The sequence below is a fragment of the Geotrypetes seraphini genome, chromosome 10 (genome assembly GCF_902459505.1).
Source record: "Geotrypetes seraphini chromosome 10, aGeoSer1.1, whole genome shotgun sequence".
NCBI classification, from domain to species: Eukaryota; Metazoa; Chordata; class Amphibia; order Gymnophiona; family Dermophiidae; genus Geotrypetes; species Geotrypetes seraphini.
This window is the reverse complement of record NC_047093.1, coordinates 123,108,773-123,128,594: the sequence shown is the minus strand read 5'-3', so window position 1 is coordinate 123,128,594 and position 19,822 is coordinate 123,108,773. Positions and strand designations below refer to the sequence as shown.

General features: G+C 41.8%; 1 protein-coding gene across 1 annotated transcript in view; it reads left to right on the top strand.

The window, feature by feature from the left end:
• The window catches only part of CDC73 (cell division cycle 73), a 160,669-nt gene that overhangs the window by 67,103 nt on the left and 73,744 nt on the right, over window positions 1-19,822 (top strand). The gene's annotated exons all lie outside the window — the stretch shown is intronic.

The following is a 19,822-nucleotide window of genomic DNA, read 5'->3' as shown; positions in this document are numbered from 1 at the left end:
GAGAGGGCGAGATGGATGGGGAGGACAGAAAGGAGGGAAGGAGAAATGTTACATTGGGGAAGGGGGAGAGGGCAGAGAGTGAAAAATTAGACTCATGGAAGGAGGGAGGGAGAGAGAGAGAGATGTCGGTTGGGGATGGGAAGAAGAACCAGAGGAGAAGCATGCGTGAGGAAGAGAGAAGGAAATATTGGACTGGTGATAAGGAGGGAGAAATGTTGGACTGGGAGGGGGCAAGGAAAGGAAGGGAGATGGACTGAAGGGGGCAGAAAGGAGGAAGGGAAAGAGAAATGTTACACTGGGGGGAAGGGAGATGAATAAAGGAAGGGAGAGATATCAGACCAGGGCAGGGAAGAAGGGGAACTTGGTAGCACTATAGAAATAGTAGTAGTAGTAGTAGAGAGAGATGCCAGATTATGGGAAGGAGAGGAGAGAGATGCCAGAAGTTACGAGAATGGAGTAGAAATGTGCCGTGCACAGAAGAAAGTTTTTATGAACAACTTGAAAAATTGAAGGTGGACAAAGCAATGGGACCGGTGGAATTCATCCCAGGATACTGAGGGAGCTTAGAGAGGTTCTGGCGGGTCCTATTAAAGATTGTTCAACAAATCTTTGGAGACAGGAATGATTCCTGGGGATTAGAGAGGAGCGAATGTGGTCCCTATTAGAGAATTACACCGGGACTGTTTACCCAATCAAAGGTATGCAAAGCAAAAAAATATGATGGTCTACTAGCCACCAGAGCAGCAAATCTGCTGATCACGACGCCCGACTAATTTGATAAATGATCCAACCAAACCATATTGACTATTCCCAGATCCCGATGCATACTATAGCTATCAATCTTGTAATCTCCCTGGGAATGCTCAGGCTAATTTCATGTTGTAAATTGCCTAGAATTGGGAGGTATTGGCGGGATAGAAGACATCAATGTAATGTAATATAAAGTGGAGCGGCTTATCTACCAGTTTTTAAACTTGTATAGGCATTTTTTGCGGTCTATACATGGGGGCGGCCTATATGTTTGGAAATATGGTAATGTGGAACAAAATCTATTCCAGAGTAAGGAAAACTGTAAAACCAGAGAGCATAATTTGAAGTTGAGAGGGTTGTAGACTCAAGAGTAATGTTAGGAAATACTTCTTTACGGAGAGGGTGGTTAATGCGTGGAATGCGCTCCCGAGGGAGGTAGTGGAGAAGAAACAGAGTTCAAACAAGCATGGGATCTCTAATCAGAAAATAATGGCATATATTGAAGTAACTAAAGCCAGTACTGGGCAGACTTGCACAGTCTGTGTCCCGGATATGGACATTCAGTTGAGGTTGGGCTGGGTAGGGCTTCAGTGACTGGAATGGTTAAGATGGGCTGGAGTGAGCTTTGACGGAGACTCCAGTAGATATAACCTAAACACACTACTGGGCAGGGCTCTGGGATTCTGGCCCAGAAATATCTAAAAAAAAGGACCATTTAAATTAATGATTAATTGATGGAGGGCAGATTGGATTGGCCATTTGGGTCTTTAGCTGCCGTCATTTACTATGTTACTATGCTATAGAAAGCAGACATGCTTCTACCATTTCTGAGAGGGGAGCTTTTCTCTGTGACTCCTTTTAATTCTACTGCTGTTTCATTTCTGCAGTGAACCTTGAATACATATGAGTGTTAATTAAATGTATTTTCTTAATCCAAATATATTATATGTTTTGTAAGTAACATTTTAATGTTGCCTGCCTTTTTTAATTTAAAGTACAGTAAAATCTTGGATTGCAAGTAACTTGGTCTGTAAGCGTTTTGCAAGACAAGCAAAACATTTGATTAAATTTTAACTTGATATACACACATCACAACCGAGCCGATGGTTCTTCTCTCTCTGATGCTGCGGGAGTATAGTGACTGTTCGAAATGAGCAATACAAGTACGTATAGTATTTTGTATTAAAGTTTTTGGGTTGTGGAACAAATCGTCTGAGTTTCCATTATTTCCTATGGGGAAATTCGCTTTGATAGAAGAGTTTTGGATTACAAGCAAGTTTTCAGAATGAATTATGCTTGCAAACCAAGGTTTCACAAGCGGGGGAGGGAGATAGTTGTGGGATAAAGGAATATTTATGCTTCTACAAGGCAGCTTGTGCTGTCTGCCTGCAAATGAAAAAGCATTGAGCAGTGTTAAATAAGAAATTCTCAAAGTATGACTAGGTCTAGTGGGGTGGGGAGAGTAATAGGTAAGATGTAATCTAAATGGAAATGAAAAGTTTGTATTTTGCAATTGCATTAATACATTTTTTTATAGGAAAAGAAATGGAGATGTCTTGGGTGCATAACTGTTTGCTTGATTTGTAGATCTAGCAAGAAGTTAGGAATTGGAGAGGTAGACACCTTTTTTTTTTTTTTTTTTCACAGTTCAGCCAAACTGACAGGATATTTGTTCTGTCTGTCACTTTTGCTTTGCTAGATTTAATGTACAGCTTCAAGGGGACTAAACAAAAAAGCAGTAATTCCACAACCAAATATCAAATACACAAAAAAGTGGAACGAAACAAAAATTAACTTTGTCAATTCAATTGCACTGATAGATCATAAATGGAAGAAGGCAAAACCTCATAACCACTTTCTTAAAATACCCTTGTTTATAATTTGGGGATAAAGTGTAACTTTTAATGAATAGGGTAGATGATGCTTTGCACTGCTGGTTTTGTGATCTGTACATATTCCTTATTTAAGAAATAACTTCTGAGGTACTTGCTAGCCACTCTGGTTTTCAGGATGTCTACAGACTTATTTCATATTTGATAAAATCGCTTTTTTCAAGGATTGCAAAGTGATGTACAATAAATAATTTTCAAATGAGGGAAACATATAGTGTAGGGATAGACAAACATACATTTCAGAGGGAAATCAGGGAAGAACTACAATTTGATATAGTAAAGAGAACAAATAAGGATAGAACAATAGGGGGTTATAATATATTAGATCAGTGCTTGCCTACTTCGATTGGGAATGTCAACTTAGTTTAAGGGACTCACTAATCAGTTAAAGAAAACTTTTTAGTTTTGATTTACATTTCTCAAGGTTCTTTTCTTCTCTTATCTGAGCAGGTAATAAGTTCCACGTTTGGGGGGCGGTGACAGAGAAGAGTTTAGTACGTTTCGTATTTATGGTTTGTAAGGATGGAACAGTAAATAGGTATTTATCCTCGGATCGTAAGGAGCGGAAAGGAGAATGATAACTTGATCTAGGAATAGCGGTGTGTTAACTTTTAGAACTTTAAATAAAATGAGCGCTTGTTTATAGGTTGTTTGGTGGTTGATAGGAAGCCAATGTGCGTTTTTTTTAATAATGGTATTACATGGTCAAATTTTCTTTTACCTGGTAATGATTTTTATTGCAGTATTTTGTATCAGTTGTTAATCGTCTTGTTTCTTTTTGTGTACTTCCTTTATACAGTGAATTACAATAATCCAGTTTTGAAATGATCAATGAATGAATTAAAATGTTTAGGGAGGGAGCATCCAAAAAGTTAGCTAAGGAGAGAGGTGTGAGAGTGCAAGAAATAGACATGAGAGAGATTAAAGGGTAGAACTACAAATTATGATGGAGGGGGCAAACACATTAGGGCTGCTGTGGTTTATCATCCACCCCCCCTTCGGGTGAGATCATGAATGAAAGAGGGACCATATGTTTTGAACCAGTCTAAAGTGGGAAGTAATCTTATTAAGGAGGGAAGAGTTCAAAGTTATGGGCCATGAACAGAAAATGTGCTCATATACTGTCATGCAGTATGATGGTGTAACTAGTTAATTAAGGTTGGCATATCTGAGTGCCCTAGCGGGAGAGTAGGGAATGAGGTATCAGGTGAGATGTAGCGGACAGAATTTTGAAAATTCAAGTATGTATATTTTATAGGTAATACGTTTCAGAATTTATTGATTTGATTTCTATCCCGTCCTCCCAGGAGCTCAGAATGGGTTACAAGCCAACATTCACAGAAGTTACTTTGGACAGTACATTTGGCAATACAATACTATACAATACAGTCACAAAAGGGCAAGGCTGAGTAGTACAGTAACTTGACATTCCTAGAGAATTTATGGAGGGGCATTACAGAAGATTGTACCAGGAAGTCGCCAGCTGGTAGTTGGCAGTGGAGAGAAATCAGAAGGAATTGTTTGCAGTTGGACCTTTAGTTGAAGAGAGAGGCCTTCACTGCTCTTCGGAAGATCATCAATGAGTTCTGTGATCTGATATGAGGTTAGAGTTGATTCCAAAGCTGTGAGATGAAGTGGCTGTAGGAGTGTTTGCGGGCAGTTTCCATAAGGAGAGATCTTCCTGGGAGGATGCACAGTTGTGTCTCTGCTTTAGAGCGGAGGGGGGGGTAGGAGCATATAGATGTAGCTTGAAGCTTATATAGGCTGGAGTGGTGGCATGGAACTTTTTATGTGCTATTAACAGTGCCTTGAATATTCAGCGTTTGTTGATCCAGTGTTCTGTGCGGAGTGCTGAGGAGATGGGGTCATGATAGTTGAGGTTGTATAGGAGGCGGATCACTGCGTTTTGGACTTGCTGGAGGCGCTTTAATTACTTTTTGGCTACTCCGTTAAGTATGGAGTTGCAGTAATTCATCCTGGAGAGAACATGGGCGTAGAGGAGTTGAGTTAGGTCCGTTTGGGAGATATAGGGTTTGATCCTTCTCAATTTGCGCAGGTAGTAGAAGGAAGTGGAAACCACCTGGGAGATATGGGTGGATAGGGACATACCTGGTCTGCTGCTGTTATGGAGGTGGATTCCCATGATGGTGTTGGGCGAGCATATTTGGCGTTTTTCATTCTGATCCATAAGAGTTCGGTCTTGGCAGCATTCAGCTGTAGTTTGTTGTTTGTCATCCAGTTTTTCATGTCGGAAAGGCAAAGTTGGAGGTTAGCAATTTGGACTGATCAGTTTGCACCTAGTAGGATGAGTAGTTGAATATCGTCTGCATAGGAATGGATTTTAAAGTTGTATTTTCGGGCTATATCGATGACTGGCCTGATGTACAGGTTAAATAGGAGGGGGGACAGCAGGTTACCTTGGGAACACTGTATTTGATAGGTTTAGGTTAAGACTTGTGCGGTCCTAGTAAGACTGTTTGAGTTCTCTGATGCAGGAAAGAGGTGAACCATTGGAGGGCAGTGTCCCTGATTCAAGGTCAGAAAGTCTGTGTAGTAGGAGCTGTCAAAGTCTAGTATGGTGTCAAAGGCAGCTCTTAGGTCTAGTAGCTGTCGTCAATTATGTCAAGGAGTACTGACTCCATGCTTTGGCCCGCACAGAAGCTGGATTTAGAAGGGGATAGGGCAGCTTATTTTTCTATGAAAGGTTGCAGAGGGTGAAGCATTATTCATTCTAGGAGTTTGGAGACAAATGGGAGGTTGGAGACCAGCTGGTAATTGCTTGGGTTGTTAGGGTCGAGGGTGGGTTTAACGCTTGCTAATTTCCAGCTGAGTGGCACTTCTCCGGTGGAGAGGGAGGAGTTTATGATGGGGAGAATGGATTCAGGCATGGTGTCTTCAGTGGATGGTAGGAGGCTAGATGGGCAAAGGTCAAGGATGGTGCTGGAGGGTCTGAGTTATCTTAGCATTTCAAGGACTTTTGCATGTGTGGCCGTGTGGAGTTGGGATAGTGTTAGTGGCTAATCGAATAGCAGTGGACAGTCTTTATTTAAGTGTAGGTTAAAACTGAAAGCTTTTTTAGAAATAAGGGTGTTTTTCTGCCTCTATTGCTTGTTTCTGCTGCACTTGTATAACATGTAGGCAATAATAAATCACTTGAGTCATTTGACTGTAATAGGAAAAAGTGAGGCAATGACTTAAAGAAGAAATAATGAAAATGTGCTGGTGGTCCCAGCTACTGTGTGCAAAACAAACATGACAGCATGTTTTCTCCCACTGCCAATTTAAAAACTGCCACTTTTATTTAGACTTTCATTTCCTTATCTTTATTTTGGCTACTGTCTTTAATGAAAGTCGGACATAATATGTTTGTTTTCAACATCTGTCACTACAATTAAGCCCTAACTGAAAGGGAGAGGGCATCTAGAAACTTCTTAGATGCAGGAAAAATTGACTTTGAGAGAAAAGGTGATGGATGTTTTTCAATTCAGGAGCACTTTGACTGGAATTCTGAAGGAAAACTGCTATTTAATTTCATCTGCATCTGGTGGTTGGGGATGGGGAGATATGATAAAACGGTTAAAGGATTCACTTGGTTGAAATGCTCTCATGTGTGAACCCCAATCAAGTGATCCTAAATCAATCAAAACTCCCCAAAAAGAATGGTACAGTTATTTTTTCTTCTTGGACCTTCAGATGGTATTAACCAGATTTGAAGCAATCAACAATTTACTGGGTCAAAGTCGCACCGTCATTGGTCATAGAAACATAGAAATTGATGGCAGATAAGGGCCACGGCCCATCCAGTCTGCTCACCCTAATGACCCTCCCCTGCCTTTACTTTGTGAATAGATCCCACGTGTCGATCCCATTTGGCCTTAAAATCAGGCACGCTGCTGGCCTCAATCACCTGAAGTGGAAGACCATTCCAGCGATCTACCACCCTTTCGGTGAAAAAGAATTTCCTGGTGTCACCGTGCAGTTTCCCGCATCTTATATCAACACAATAAGTCCCCATTCACATAATGTGTCAGTTCAATAAGTTCAAAATAATTAATTGAAAATATAACTTCACTTATCTGAATCTTATCTTCAATCATTCATTGATGAAGCGCATTTAGATCCACTTTCAGTCACTCATTGATAAATAAAATAAAATTCAGAGCCGCTTCCAAATGTTCAGAGATGCTTCCGACATTACATTATGTTTCACCAATAGAAGCTGTATTAGGGAAGCTCTTTCTGAAATGAAAATTATTCTAAACCATCTCCATCGTCCAGAAGCCTATAGACAACCTTCTGTTTTCATTCAGCAAACTCCTGCTACAGCTTGCTGTGATCAAACATTGCTCTGGTGTTTGACGTCATATTTAACCTCCTCCTCCACCAAGCTAATGCACTCAAAGCAAATTTACATACTTGAGTTTTTCACAAGAATTTGATAGGTGCAAACGTCTGAGGAACTGATTTCGTTTAGCCCTTTCCACTGGACTGCCAGGCGTGATCCATTGGAGCAGTGAGTGGCATGGTACTCACCATATTTCATCCAATTAAAGATCATAAAATCTGATGCAGCTAATATGGACTTAGGGCTAGTTTCACTAAGCAAACCGATCGTGTACCGATCAGTTTGCGATCCCTTTGTGACTCGATTTCCCTCTGACCCAATTCACTAACCTGTGTAGCAATCCCATCCCGATCCGTGCATGCAAATGAGGGGAATCGGCATGCAAAGCAGGAAGGACGCGATTCATTACACTTTTTTTCCTACACACCAACTGGCTGGCCGATCAAGAACAAACGACTGGTGAGGACCAGTTGCTTATGTAAAAAAATGCTTTGCCCTGACTCTTCTTTCTGATTCCCCTGCTCTCTTTGCCTACACCAACTCTCTCTAGCTCCCCCGACTCTTCCTGCTCTCTGTCTGCCCTGACTATATTGGCTCCCCCGACTCTCCTGCTCTCTGCCGCCCTTCCCCGCAGTGGGAATCTGTGGTTTTAAAATGCGGCTGCACTGTGGGGAAGGGCGGCAGAGAGCAGGAGAGTCAAAAATTTGCCTGCCCCCGCGGCCCGACTTCCCCCCCATACGTAAAAGTTGGGAGCAGGAAGGGTGCTCAGTCCCTCCTGCTCCATAGGCCTTGACTTCCCCCCCTGACTGGTCCACCGCACCCCCTCCCCATACCTTTAAAAATGTTGGGAGCAGGAGGGGTGCCCAGTCCCTCCTGCTCTTTAGGCCTCCAGTTATCTTCGGTAGCAGGAGTAAGGGCAAAGTCCTCCTGCTTCTGCCGGTCTGTGACGCAATACCAGCCTAAGGCCATGCTCCGGTGTATCATGTGATGCACAGGAAGGGGCCCAAGGCCCCGATTAGCTGAGGGGCCTGGGGTGCCTCAGCCAATCGGGGACTTCCTTAGGGAGGAGTCTAAGGAAGTCCTTGATTGGCTGAGGCACCCCTCCTGCTCCCAACATTTTTAAAGGTGAGGGGAGTGGGTCTGGCTGGACCGGGCCGACCACGGGTGGGCCAGTCAGGGGTTCGTTGAGCCAGTCGGGAGTGGGACATCACGTCGGGTCAATTTTTTTTTTTATTTTTTTTTTTAGTTCGGAGAGGGAGGGGGTTTTTTTTTTTAAAAGCCGGCATCAAAATTCCTTCTAACTGGTCCTAATGAAAAAATTACTGAAACAACTTTACTTTTAGACGGTCAATCTTATTCGATATCTCCTATGCTGATAATTTTAGGGGCTATTTTAGATCGGTCCTTATCCTTTAAGGCAGATTCTCTGGTTAAGATGTGTTTTATTGTCGTCTGGAAGCTGTGTATTGGGAAATATTTTGATTTTACATCATTTTACAATCCTGGTTCAATCTTCAATCCTTTCAATATTGGATTATTGTAATGTTATTTTTCAGGGATCGTATAAAATAACTACCACTAGCCGACTAAAAGTCATACAAAATACAGCTATTTGTTTGATTTTTAAACTGAAAAAACATGATCATATCAGTGTATATTATCAAAAGCTTCACTGGCTACCGTTTGAGGCTAGAGTGTTTGGATGCATTTGTTTTAAAGTTTTATTTGGCTTAGCACTGGCTTACCTTTGTTTCTCATTTTAGTTTGTTTTATTTTCTTTCAGCAAATGCATGTTGTTACAAAAAATTTTTGGATAGGAACTTAGCATTCCAAGCAGGATTAATAAATTCATGTTTGAATCTTCTTGTTTCTCCATTTCTTACTTACTATCAATTTTGAAAAGATCTTAAAACCCACTTATTTAAACAATGTAATATACATGATTGATTTTCATATTATCATGTAGTTATAATGTACTTTTTATCCATACTTATTTTAGTTTAGATTGTATTTTCCTTATTCATTAGTTTTAATGCTTGTATTGGTCACTTAGAATTATTATGTATGATGTTGTTATTATATTGTATGCCGAGTACCTACTGAGTAAACCGCTATGAACTTCTGGTTAGGCAGTATATAAAAATAAATTATTATTTATTATTATTATTATTATTAGAAGCCCTGACAGCAGTGACAGGAGACTCTAGCGATCCATGCATTCGGTTGGAGGCGTGCCTCCAATTGCACATGGATCGGAGGGTTAGTGAGTCTAGCCCTTAGTGGGTTTTGGAAATAAAACCCTCCAATTATTTCTGAAATATGCCTTCTAGCTTTGAAGCCCAGGTGCAAAATTTTCAATTAGCTAAAATAAAAGGGAGTGATAAGTAGGAGAGATTCAGCTCCTATCAGCACTTCCACCTAAAACATTTGCCCATAAGAAATCTGTATACTTCTGTCTCGCTGAGATTATGGACCCAGCAATTGTCATACAGTATCTAAAATGGTTTTAATAAAGAATACAGAGCCTCAACTGTTCTGTTCTTCATCTTTAATCTAAATATTTCTTTTCTAATTGCATGTTTGACATCCTCTTGAGACTCATTTTGAATTTTCTTGCTGCTTAGGGTGCAGGTATACCCATTTCCATAGCCTGCAGTCAGAAATGCAGTAATGCAGAAAGTACATTTGAGTTACTGTCCTCTGTTTCTCTAAATTATCTTCCCATAATGGATGCTATTTTTCCCCTCAAACAAGCTATAAGAACAGCAATACATTAAATTAATCAAAGATGATACTGTGGGAAATTGGTTTTGCCACTGATTCACAGGGTTAGATAATTGAGCTGAATTTTTGACTATAAAAATCAATGGCTGGCTGAACTATAGAGGCATGTCTCTAAAAAGCTTAGTGTTTGCTTTTAAGTGGTGGTACTAACTTATGACCTAAATTTTTGAGAGACTTTTAGGTGTCATTTTGTGCTTTTTGTTTTTCTGTTTTGCAGCACAACCACTAAAACTGAACTAGATTTTACTAAAATGAAATCCATTGTACTGGGGAGTGTGTGGTGCAGTGATTAGAGCTAAAGCCTCAGCACCCTGAGGTGGTGGGTTAAAATCCCCTGCTGCTCCTTGTGACCCTGGGCAAGTCACTTAATGCCCCATTGTACCAGGTACATTAGATAAAGTGTGAGTCTACCAGGACAGATAGGGGAAAAAGCTCAAGTACCTGCATGTAAACCACTTAGGCTATAAGTAGATGAAACCTGCTTCTCAAAATAATTCAGAAATTTTAACAGAGCTTAAATACATAAAAGTTGCCCTGTTGATTCAGATCAAGGATCCTTCTAGCTCAGTATGTATGATGTTTCCAACAGTGACCAGTTAGGTTTACAAGTACCTGGCAGAGTCCCAAAAATTGGCAACATTCAATGCTACTTAATCCCATGGATAGTTAGTGACTTCCCTAGGTCTACCTTAAAAACTGTTTATAGACTTGTTCTCTAGAAAGCTTCATACCTTTTAAATCCAGCTACATTAACTGCTTTTAGCCCTTGCTCCAGCAAAGAGTTCCATAACTTAACTATACATCACATGGAAAAAAAAAATATCCTATTTGTTGCAAAACCGTTATCTGTCCACTTTTGGTCTTGTCTTCCCTGAATACTCGTTTAAGTCCTCGATCTAATGGTCTCACAGACTTTGTTTCTAATGTATCTTAAGATTTTCTATGTGTTAGCTCTAAAGCAAGTTTCTTTCCAAATTCTCTTTTAGCCTTCTTTATCAGTGCCTTGTATTTGACATGCCACCAATGGAGAAAGTGTCACCGAGGTCTCGGTAGGCGATACGCTAGCCTCCAGTGACCACAACATGATACGGTTCAACCTCAGGAAAGGTTTCACAAAGTCAAGCTCATCTACCAAGGTCCTTAACTTTAAGGGCACTAACTTCAAAAGCATGGGAGATTTCGTCCAGAGGACGCTGCAAAACCAAGCTGAAACAGATAATGTAGAGGTGATGTGGTCAACTCTCAAATTAACCATACGAGAAGCAACCAACCGCTACGTCAAATCAGTAGGTAAATGGCGAAGAAACAATAGACCACAGAAAAGGGCGTTCATCTTCCACAAACAATCAGGGAAACAGGAATCCAAGGAAGACTATCTGGCCAAGTCTAAAGCGGTCAAAATGGCAGTCAGGGAGGCCAAACTCCGAATGGAGGAAGACCTTGCGAAAAACATCAAGAAGGGCAATAAATCCTTCTTCAGGTACATTAGTGACAGAAAAAGAAACACAGATGGGATAGTACGCCTTAGGAAACCTGACGGGAACTTTGTGGAGTCGGATTCTGAAAAAGCCAAACTGTTAAATGAATACTTCTGCTCGGTATTCACTTGCGAGGCGCCAGGATCCGGCCCTCAGCTGCCGACAAGGGAAAGCTCGGAAGACCCATTTCAAAATTTTGAGTTTACGCCCAGCAGTGTCTATGATGAGCTATCTAGACTCAAGGTGAACAAAGCCATGGGACCGGACAAGCTACACCTCAGGGTAATCAGGGAACTGAGTGACGTCCTGGCGGAACCGTTATCCGCGCTCTTCAATCTTTCCCTAAGTACAGGAAGAGTTCCGTTGGATTGGAAGACGGCTAACGTCATTCCGCTCCACAAAAAGGGAAGCAGGACAGAGGCTGAGAATTACAGACCGGTGAGTCTCACATTGATAGTAAGTAAATTTATGGAAACGCTAATCAAACGCCAATTGGATACTATCCTGAACGAGGAGAAACTATGGGATCTCCATCAACATGGTTTTACGAAGGGAAGGTCCTGCCAATCATATCTGATCAGCTTCTTTGACTGGGTAACAAGGAAGTTGGATACAGGGGAATCCCTGGACGTCGTGTACTTGGACTTCAGCAAAGCGTTTGATAGCGTCCCACACCGCAGGTTACTGAGCAAGATGGGTTCAATGGGACTAGGTGTAACATTAATCGCATGGGTTAGGGACTGGCTTAGGGATAGACGTCAGAGGGTAGTGGTTAACGGTACCCTCTCCGATACGACGGAGGTGATCAGCGGAGTGCCTCAGGGCTCGGTCTTGGCCCTATCCTATTTAACATCTTCGTAAGTGACTTGACTGAGGGGCTGCGACGTAAAATTACATTTTTCGCCGATGACGCCAAACTATGCAACATAGTAGGCACAAGCTCATCGGACGAAGGCACAGTGCCCGACAAAAGCTCAATGCCTGACAGTATGGCGCAGGACCTACTCCTGCTGGAGCATTGGTCAAAGACTTGGCAACTAAGTTTCAGTGCCAAAAAATGCAAGGTCATGCACCTTGGTGGCAAAAATCCATGCAGGACTTACACCCTAAATGGCGAGATCCTAGCAAGGACTGTAGGAGAACGCGACTTGGGCGTGATCATTAGCGAAGACATGAAGACTGCCAATCAGTTGGAGAAAGCTTCCTCCAGGGCTAGGCAAATCATGGGTTGTATCCGCAGAAGTTTCGTCAGCCATAAGCTCCAGGTTATTATGCCATTGTACAGATCCATGGTGAGACCCCATCTGGAATACTGTGTGCAGTTCTGGAGGCCACATTATCAAAAGGATGTGAGGAGAGTTGAGTCAGTTCAGCGAATAGCCACCAGAATGGTTTCAGGACTCAAGGATCTCCCGTATGAAGAACGGCTGGATAAGTTGCAGCTATACTCACTCGAAGAATGCAGAGAGAGGGGAGACATGATCGAGACGTTCAAATATGTCACGGGCCGTATCGAGGGGGAAGAAGATCTCTTTTTTTCTTAAAGGACCCACGGCGACAAGGGGGCATCCGTGGAAAATCAAGGGTGGGAAATTTCATGGCGATACCAGAAAATATTTCTTCACCGAAAGAGTGGTTGACCGTTGGAATAATCTTCCACAGCAGGTAATTGAGGCCAGCAGCGTGCCAGATTTTAAGAAAAGATGGGATTGGCATGTCGGATCTCTTCAAGGAGGTAGATAGGGGGTGGGTCTTTGGTGTGGGCAGACTGGATGGGCCGTGGCCCTTTTCTGCCATCATTTTTCTATGTTTCTATGTTCTTAAGCTTTTTTTCTGATACCTTCATTTGGAACTTTTTTCTATTTTTCTCAAATATATTATTTTAGCGCTAATATACTCTTCATCTTTTTTTTTATTTTTTTTTTTACATACTAGCTGCCATCTGGCCCTATTTTTGGTAAGGGGGGAGGGGGGCAATATTCAGACCATGGGAGGCTACCTCATATGGTTGGTGGCGATCCCAGATATTCAATGCTAGGGCTGTTTTTGGCCATCTGCATTGAATTTCTGGGACAAAGTTCACCACTATGTACTTAGCCAGCCAAGCCGAGATTTAGTAGCTGGCCTGCTAATGGCTAGTGGCCATTCAGGTGGGTCTATCTAACTATGGCATGTATCATAGCCAGTCACCAGGCTATCCACTGGCTCAAATATTCAACTATCTCCCACTGAATATCAGCAGTAAGTTGGCTATATGCTATTTGGCCAGCCAGGAGCCGTTCCTGGCTGGCCAATAGTACTGCATAACAGCTGAATGAAATATATGTGTTCTGGGTTTCCAAGATGGCATTTTTAAACCATTTTGCAGCTGCTTTTCTCAGGCGATTATTGTAATTGCCCTTGCAAAAGTTAAATTCTGTTGCAGTAGATTTTATTGTCATTGCTTCAGTTGTTCTCTTAAATATAATTGTGTTATGTTCGCCAAGTGGTCTTCAAGGATTGCTGCTGCAGCTCTGAAGCTATTTTTGCAAGTACTGATACATAGGAAGTATAGTAGTGCTGCCCAATTCGCCGATTTCGCATCGATTCACTTTTGTGAATCAATTCGTTGTCTAAGAAAATCTGACTCACTGACTTAGCGACCAATTTGCGGGAGCCAGTAATGATGCCTCTCAGTACCGAGCAACAGCACCAAATCGCGCTCTTGCTCGTGCCGCTCAGCAGCCGAAGAAACTTGCAGCAGATGGTTAGCAGCAGGGCAGGAACGTGGAAAGTTTGCTCATGCCCGCTGCGCCTCCACCGGGGATCAACAAGATGAGGTATGAAGCTGGGGCATGGAGTGGCCAGAGCCTGGGAGGAAGGGAGGGTGCAGAGTCTGAAGGGGGATGGGTGTAGAGTCTGACGAGAGGGAAGGAAGGAAGGGGACTGGTGCAATGCCTGAGAGGGAAGGGTGCTGGGTGCAGTGCCTGATGGGAGGGAGGGGGGCTGGTTGCAGAGCTTGGCAGGGAGGGGGCTGGGTGCAGAGCCTAAACATAAGTCTGACTACCCCATTCATCCTAGATAACATTCATCTAAACTTAGTAAAATCTTTGAAAATATTGGGCATCACTATTGATGTAAGGCTTTCTTACCATGAACATGTAAGCAACACCTTTAAATCTTGCTTTTAAAGGCTACGAATGATTCGCTCAATTTCTAAGTTTCTTGAACCAAAATCACTCAACACCATGGAGCAGGATCTGCTTTTGTTGGAACAATGGTCTAGTACTTGGCAACTAAACTTTAATGCCAAAAAATGTAAAGTGATGCATCTTGGGAGCGGAAACCCATGCAGAACATACACCTTAAATGGTGTGAACTTAGCGAGAACCTCTGCAGAAAGGGACTTGGGAGTTCTCATCCGGGAAGATATGAAAGCTGCCAATCAAGTGGAGAAAGCTTCAGCAAAGGCAAGACAAATGCTGGGTTGCATCAAAAGAAGCTTTATCAGCCGAAAGCCTGGAGTCATTCTACCGTTGTACAGATCCATGGTGAGACCTCACCTGGAGTACTTTGTCCAGTTTTGGAGGCCACATTATCAAAAGGATGTGAAGAGAATGGCCACTAGGATGGTCTCAGGACTTAGACATCCCATATGAGGAACGTCTGACCAAACTACGCTTATATTCGCTTGAGGAGCGTAGAGAAAGGGAGGACATGATAGAAACATTCAAATACATCACGGGTCGAATTGAGGTGGAGGAAGAAATATTTTTTCTTACAGGTCCCACGGTGACAAGAGGGCATCCGCTAAAACTGAAGGGGGGGAGATTCCATAGTGACACCAGGAAATACTTCTTCACTGAACGGGTGATTGATCGATGGAATAAACTTCCACGCCAGGTGGTCGAGGCCTTTAGTGTAGCTGACTTCAAAAGTCGATGGGACAAACAGGTGGGAGTGCTGCAGGATTATGCATGACAGAGGAGTACAGCAGGGAGGGAGGGTTCTTGAGTGGGCAGACTTGTTGGGCCGCCGGCCCTCTTCTGCCGTTATACTCTGTTTCTATGTTCACTCCTTGATAAAGATGGTGAAACTTTCAACCCCCCCCCTAAAAAAAGGCCCCAAAATGGGGGTTTCTGTTTATATTTGAGCCTCCTTTGGATGATGCTTTTTTCCTCCCCTCCCCACCTGATGACCAACAATGCTACTTTCTACCCCTCCAGATGCCCGGCACGGCTATCCTCCAACACCCCTTCTCATGACCGGCACTGCTATCTCTCCTCCCCTCCCGATGACCAGCACTGCTATCCCAACTGATGATCATTGCTATATCTCTCCCCCCCCCCACAGAATGACCGGCACACCTATCTCCCTCCCCCCGTTTCTCATTGACTGGCACGTCTATCCTCCACTACCTGCTCCCCCCTGTCCCAGACTGATATCGCACTTACAGTCCTAATGCTCCGGAAGCCAACGTCGACGCTCTGTGTTGGGTTGAAGGGTCTTGAGCGTCTGTGCATGCTCAAGATCTGTTGTCTCCCACCCTCTCCGGGATTCTTGAAGGGTGTCCAGCAATCCTTGAGCATACGCACACGCTCAAGGCCCTTCAGCCTGGCACAGAGCATCAGGACTGTAAGTCCAATATCTATCTGAGGCAGGGGGGGGGCAGGGCAAATCTTATGTTCTAAGATGGTGCCCTCCTCTGTACTCTCTTGCCATGGTCTACCCACATCTGAAGCAACTTCCTGTTTCCGTTTGGGTGGAAAGCAGCAAAGGTACGGTACAGGGGAGGCTACAGGCAGCAAGAGGAAGGAGATGTGGCACATGGATGGCAGGAAGGGGAAGAGAGGTTTGAGACGGAGGCAGAAAAATGGAAGAAAACTGAATATGAAAATCAGTGCCAAAGAAGGATGTAATAGAAAAAGTAAAGGAGAGGGAAAAACAGCAAATGGCATTAAGAAAGCCTTGGAAACATAGTTAAGACTAAAGATGGAACAAGATGACCAGAAAAATAAAATCTCCAGATAACAAAGGTAGGAAAATGTTTATTTTCAATTTAGTGATTGAAATACAGTATGTCAACTTTGAAAATCTACATCTGTTTTTATATTTTGGACTGTTCAGGAAGAAATGCAATTTCTTTCTATTTCTCTTGTGGTGTACTGTGTGCAGAGTCTGGCATATTATGGTTTGTATTTGCAAAATTTTATTTTATTTTTTCTGTTTTCTGCATGTGTGGCATACCCAAATTTCTAACCTCCTGGTTATATTTGAATCAACCTTTTTTCCTCCTTATTTGGGGGAAAAAGGTTACCTCGTTTTCTATTTGAATATATATGGTATGTATGTGTTATTTTTTTGATCAGGAGAGTTGGAAAGCTCAAATAGTTTGTTGCAGAGATAGAGGGGATTTTGAATTCAGTATCTTTGCTTTATCCCTTCCACTCTAATGTATAACTAGTGTAAGAATAAATCGCATGTAATTAAGATAGCAAGGTATTTTGTAGGGGCTTTTTGCTTGTGAGGTTCTGGAATTATTTATGGATTTCTCTGTTGACAAGCAGGATGAATTGGCTATTCAAATGGGGCGACATCACCCCACTTGTGTTTCTGATTTATCCTGTTGTCTGCAGAGAATCCCATTACTTTTAAGCAGTTATGCTTTCTCTACCTGTTCCTGCATAAGTAGGTATTTTTAGAAATGTGAGTCAGTGGTTGGAAAGAATTTGATTAATCCACTGCATTGTACTAGACTCTAGAATCTGACCCAGTAATAGAAGTTAGAAATCCCCTTTTGATCTATGTTCATTCTAAAATCAGTGCCAGGAAAACGCATTTTAGCAAGAGTAATTCTGATTTGAACAAAAGGATTCTGTTTAAGATTCTGATGGGGAACGAAAGCAGTTCTTGCATGGTTTGTATTGTGGTGTGGACATTTGTAAACAAGAGGGAAAGTGGGCACAGTTAAGAGGTTTTGTATATGAGGTGGTATTGATTTTCAGATAGCAGTAGAAGCTTTTGGCTTGTGTTTAATGCCACTGGGCCTTTTTCAATTGCAGCCAAGTGACTTGAGAATTTGAGAATGCACAAGTTGCATTTATCAGTAATGGTGTGATGGTGGTCTACATAACCTCTCGTTTGTTAGACTTAGATGGTACATCTTTTGTGAATGTGCATGCTTAGGCTTTTGCCAAAATTTGTTATGTTATGACTGATGAACAGAATCGTTCATTCTGGTCTGTTTCTCCTTTTACTACTTATTTCTGTTGCGCTACCACATGTACACAGCACTGTACATTAAACACGCAAGAGATGGTCCCTGCTTGAAAGAGCTTACAATCTAATTAGATGTGTAGCTACTTAGTATTTAAGAACAAGAACATTTTGTCTTTAGTTTTTCTTTGCATTCCTGAGCCAACAGATTTATTTTTCCCCCCCAAATTTAAAGTACTAGAACTTGCAAAGCTATTTTCTTAGGTAATAGCAGTTAAAGTAAAAAAGTTAGAATCTTTTTTTTCCAATCCAATTTGCATTTGGTTACTGCCAAGATCAATATATACAATTTTTGATTCTTTCCTTAGCTACATCCACTGGGTACAAATCTGTATAAATCAATATGCTTCTCTACCCGCTGTTGTTGGAGCCACATGTGATGCTTGAATACAGTGTGTATGATATGATTATAGTGTGATACCAAGGAAGATGACTTTTTAAAAGAAGGTTGGTATAGTCTTAAGATGTGGTCTTTGTATTCTTAGCATGCCTAGAGTTAATGAAATGGTACAAAATAATGTTATGAATAAATATAGTCATAAGCTGCTTTAATATTGTACTAGACTACTCATGATGGATGCAAAAGCTACCATTGAAGGAACTTTTGCATGTATATGAAATCCAAAAGTCCTGAGAGCACTAAAGGAACATGATAAAAGAAAAATTGTTTCTTACCATCATCTTTAAGAAAATTAATTTTCATAAGATAAAAGTGCTGTAAAATTCTAGTTTACTTGGGAATGTTAAATAGTTTGTTCCATGCTTAAAACACAATCAAAATGCATGTCCCATATTTGTTAGCTAAACTGGACTGTTGTAAGTGCTTAAGAGGCGATGCCTTAAAAGCTACCTGGCTAATGTCAGAATGCAGACCTCAAGCAGAAGACGGTCTCTACAATGACCACGTGGCTTGAGAAGGAATGTAGATTAGCAGAAAACAAAATTCCTAGGTATTGGGAAAGAAGGTTCACAGGGCCAGATTCCAGCCCTAAAGGAGTTCAAGAAAACTTTTCGCCTTAAAAAAAATCATGCTTCATATTTGATCAAATTTTGTGCTTTGGTCTCCTGTAATTGAGATGCAGAACAATCGTTAAGGCTGAATGGTGTTAAAATTGCAGACTTGTAGACATAGTGCGCTGGCAGTAGAAGCCGTGCCAGGGGATGATTTAGTGCCAGTATTCTTACCTGCTGTCAAGAGGAAAAGCACATCATGTGCTGTATATTTGCAGTTCTCTTTTCTCTACTTGTAATCTTTTGAGCCATCATTTGTGTTCCTCACTCTCACTGTGTCTGGCTCCGACGCCTCATTAGTGAAATTCTAAAAAGCATTACACCAGTGAGGCGCTGCTTGGGAGGATACTGGTTTGGGGTAACTATTTAGGTAAACGAGCGTGGATAGTAGATTTGAGGAGCCAGTTCCCATCAAGTTTCAGAAAGGAGACTATGATTTTGGCCTCATCTAAAGTAACCATGCCGTAGTGTTCTTAGAAAAGGTGAAATGTCATAACCTTTAATTTATCAGGGACTGTGTTCGGATAATAGCAATACAACCTTCGTAGGCATAGCTGAGGCCCCTGAAACTTTTTTCTACGACGTGTATGAGGTGTTCTGTCGGCTCCAAAATGAATGACAGTACTGTACAGATTTACATTCTTGTGTGCTGCGCAATTGTCTTCCAGTTCCGAGTGAAAGTACAATTACGTATTCACCAGTCATTTTAGTATCTGTGACCAAGTGATAGGAATGCTGAGAGACTCAAGTTCTGCATACAAAATCCTTCTTGGTGAAAAATACCTCATTTTAATACCTTTTTTTACTGTGTTGTGGTGGACAGTATAGGAAAAATTCCTGTTTGTGAATTTTCCTTATCTGGTCCTTGTAATTATTAATGGGGGAACACATTTTTGGGTTGTGACCCCAAATTATACAGCTGCATAAGGTATCTCAAATAACACAAGTAATCTGGGGATCAGATCATTTCTCTGATTCAAAAGAATAAGAGCATATGTACTCTGTATTTCAATTAACTTTTCTATTTTGTGCTGGGCTGTTGCTTTCTGTTCCTTTTTTGGTTACTATTCCACCAAAACAGGCCCTTACTAAAGCTACAGTGCTTTGTCTTAATTTTAGCCATCTGTGGGCTTCACCCCATATTTATCCTCTTCCTGTATAATCTAGATGACGCAGTGATCGTCTTCTGACTAAGAGCTAGAAATGGCATCTTCTGAAGTTATTGCCCCAGAAAGCTGCCACCACTGCAAAATCCGTCTTGGCTTGGCTGGCTCTTCTAGTTTAGGTCTCTGTGTAGAAATGTATCT